The sequence below is a fragment of the Phodopus roborovskii genome, unplaced genomic scaffold (genome assembly GCF_943737965.1).
Source record: "Phodopus roborovskii unplaced genomic scaffold, PHOROB, whole genome shotgun sequence".
Lineage (NCBI taxonomy): Eukaryota > Metazoa > Chordata > Mammalia > Rodentia > Cricetidae > Phodopus > Phodopus roborovskii.
Genome location: NW_026126409.1, coordinates 37213312 through 37217010, shown reverse-complemented (window position 1 = coordinate 37217010; position 3699 = coordinate 37213312).

Here is a 3699-nt window from a genome sequence, read left to right as displayed (position 1 = left end):
ACTGGGTTGATCTTCTCTCCTATTGTTGGTGCTGGGAGCTCATTCCTCCTGCACCAAGTAGCGGAGTAGGAGGGGAACTCTCCTGTTTTCCTTTGCTACCACAATACATCCCAGCTGAGTACCATATAAAGAGATTGGTCACTACTCTGGAGGTTGGTGAGAGTCATTTGGCAGGGCTATACAAGAGCAGAAGACATTGTGCGGCAAGAGTAGAACAACACACAAATTCAGGTCTCTTTTCTTCTTGCATTATTCCCATCACAGGAGTTCTAACCTCATCATCTTCTCTAACCCTAATTACCTCTCAAAGGTAATCTACTAGCAGTATGAGCACGGGCGCTAAGTTTGCAGCACTTGGACTTCTGGGAGACACAGCCAAATATACCTGGAGGAGATGGGAGCATCTCTGTGCTCCTCGTCCCGGGGACTGCTAATGTGTTTGGCTTTCTGTAAGCTTTTCTGGGGTATGGAAATCTTTGTTTCTCTTCAATGCCTTCACGGATAATTCCCTCTTCTTTAAGAGGGTTTCTGTCGGGGCTGCTCTCTTCTGGCTTGGTTGGTTCCTGTGCCTACTCCTTAGCTGTCAGTTTTTGAGAAATTTTCATTCCCCAAAATGTTAGTCTCGTATTTACTTGATAGTCTGGTCAGGTTTAAAATTATTGGTTGGAAATTATTTTTCCCTAGGGTTTTGAAGATGTTTTTCATGTCTATTGGCGCTCTGCACCACCGCTGGGAAACTGAGAACCGTTTAGATTCCCAACTCTTCATAAATGATCCACTTTTCCTTTGTACCATGGAGAAGAGCCCTTCAGCCCCTCCTTACACTGACCAATGAGATGCACATGTGTGCTCCTGTTTCCTTTCATTGGACTTGGCACTTGTTGGGTTTTCTATTTAGCTCTGGGGAAATTTTCTGAGTCATCTAATGATTTTTCCCCACTCCATTTTCCAATTTCTTTTGTCCTGGAACTCTTATAAAGACATTGGCACTCTTCAATAGCAATCTAACTTATTTTCATTCCTCTTTTTAAAGTATATATTTAGACTTCTACATTTCTTTGCTTCATCACCCACTCATTATATTGAGATTTTCATTATTCCTGCCATTATATTCTCTCTCTCTCTCTCTCTCTCTCTCTCTCTCTCTCTCTGTGTGTGTGTGTGTGTGTGTGTGTGTGTGTGTGTGTGCATTTGCCACAGTGCCTGTGTGAAATGAAAGGACTTGGAGTTGGTTCCCATCTTCCATTCTGCAGGTTCTGGGGATTGAATGCAAGTCATCGGGCTTGGTGGCAAGTGCCTTTACTTGCTGAGCCATCTTGTCAGGCCTAGGTGTTGAACTTCAAGATTACATTTGGTGTCCTCTATGCAACCTTCTGTGCTGTGGTCAGATTTTATTGATGATAATCTTCACTGTAGGCTGAGTTGGCAACTGTGTTCTTGGAGAATCTCTAGTGTCAATCTTTGGATTTTGTAGGCCAACCAGATGTCCTAGTCTTTTCCTGATTGCTGCCCAGAGGAACACCCTACAATGTCAGCCTTCTGTAAATTCTCTTCCATTTCGCACAGAGTTCTCAGTTTCCTGCACTGCTCTGCTGCTGTTCATTTCTTGTGGCTTTTTACACTTTTATGCACATGTTAATCATTTTACTAGTGAAAATAGGGTCTGTGTAGAAGTTAAGACTAATGTATCTGTTTAAATTTTCTCCCCACTTTCTTTTTTAGCTAAATTATTTCCTATCCCAAGGCTATTCCTTTTTTGATGTTTGAATTTGGTTTCTTCTATTTCCTTGGAGCTATGGCCTCTATTGTTATCCCTACTGTGTCTTGTTTATACTTTATTTCCAATGGACAAATAATAATCACATATATTAATGGATGAGATATGATATTAGGTGTAAGTTCCAGAAAATTGAGAATTCTTATTTAGTACCACTACTCAACAACCAATTAAGCCAGAATCCTGGATGATATCCTTATTTTTCTTGTTATCTTACCTCTCACATTTACCTAATCATGAGTGCCTTTATATCTCAACTCTTGAAGAGTTCCCAATCAGCATCCCACCTCCCCTCTCTTGGAGCATCACTTTTTCCAAGATCTCATACTTTTCCTTGAACTATCAGATTAGCTATCTCATTCAACTCCTTGCTTCTAGTCACACCTTTGTTTGAGGCAATGAGTCAGTCTCTTTCAGAATGACTGATGCAAAGTGTTTGCCCAGTCATACAGTTACCTCCTGTAAAGAATCTGTCATCGTCTCTTTGTAGCTTGCTCAAGCAAGTCCTGATTCCTTAGCCTGGGACCTGAGAGTTTCATGCATTTGGAGAGACACCTGGCCTCTCTCACTAATGACTTTCCATTATCTTACTAGTCTACATGTCTTTACAATGAAAATATTGCATGTTTCTTTTTCCCATTAAAAATTTCTTATTCTTTTTTCTCCCCCACTCCTTTGGTATCTTGTTGACTTCTACACATTCTTCAAAAATTATTTCAGAGTTATATATTTGGGAAGGTCATCTTTATCTGCTTCTTGAATTAAAAAGACTGTTCCCAGGTGCCTCCACATTGCCATCTGAAGACAGCTCCCTTCCACGGAAATGGTGATTTACTTGACTATAATGTTTGCTGAAGCACATGTACCTCCCATCTCAAGGCTCCATGCTATTTGATTTGGGTATTTCTAATGCTTAATCCAGTACCTGCCATAATATAGGCTCTCAGTGTTTACTGAAAGAATATTTTACTCTTCTACTTTTTATATGAATGTTCTACTTTTCAAGGGCAGCCCATTTTAACTTTACAATTCTTTTATGAGTGGATAAAGCAAAGTTTGTTGTGTGAGCATGAGATAAGAGGTGGAGTGTGAAGTCCAAATGGATCATGACACAGGATTATTCCAAATTGGCTTTCTGGGATTCTTACAGTGATTTCCAGAATCTGGTTAGAGCTGAGTCAAAGTGTGAGTGTAAGTGGCATAGGAAGTTACCTCATCTGCAAGTCTAGTGTCGTTGATTACATGTTTGCAAAGGGAAACTGCTGCAGTGTCATTAAAGCACTTTCATGCAGAGTTGTTTGTGTTGGTGTGAGCATTATCTTGCCAAATTACACAGTAAAACAATAAGACGAAGTTAGTCATAATGTCACTCACTTAAAACTGTGTGTTACTAAAACCATACAAATTTGCACAACTAACAGGCTGTCACGAATTTTCCCTGTAAACAACCCTCTGTGCCCTCCCCTTACAAGCCCTCCCCCCACTTTTTAATCACAAACTTTTTGTTTTCTTAGGGTGTCCCTCCCTTAGTTTACCTTAATCTTAAAACATAGAGTCCTGTAATTTCCCTAATTACATTACTTTGAAGTGAAGGTAACCTGGCCTTGTAAACAAGTCATTAGATGTTTTGCAAATCCAATGAGTCCTAATCACAGCAACCTGTTTCTCTCTGTGACTGTGTCTCTCTGCATCTCTCTCTCTGTCTCTGTCTCTCTTCAGGTAGTTTGGTATAATCTGGAGGCCATCTGTTAGGAAGTGGTGGGAATGACAATGAGGATGAGATGTTAAAAACCATGTTATAAACTTTAGTAGATTGGCTACCAATTCTACATCTTCCTTCCTGAAACCCCGTGACAGGCATTGTGGAAGGTAAGGGATAAGTACGTGTGTCTGTATGTGTGTGTCTCTGTGTGTGTGTGTTC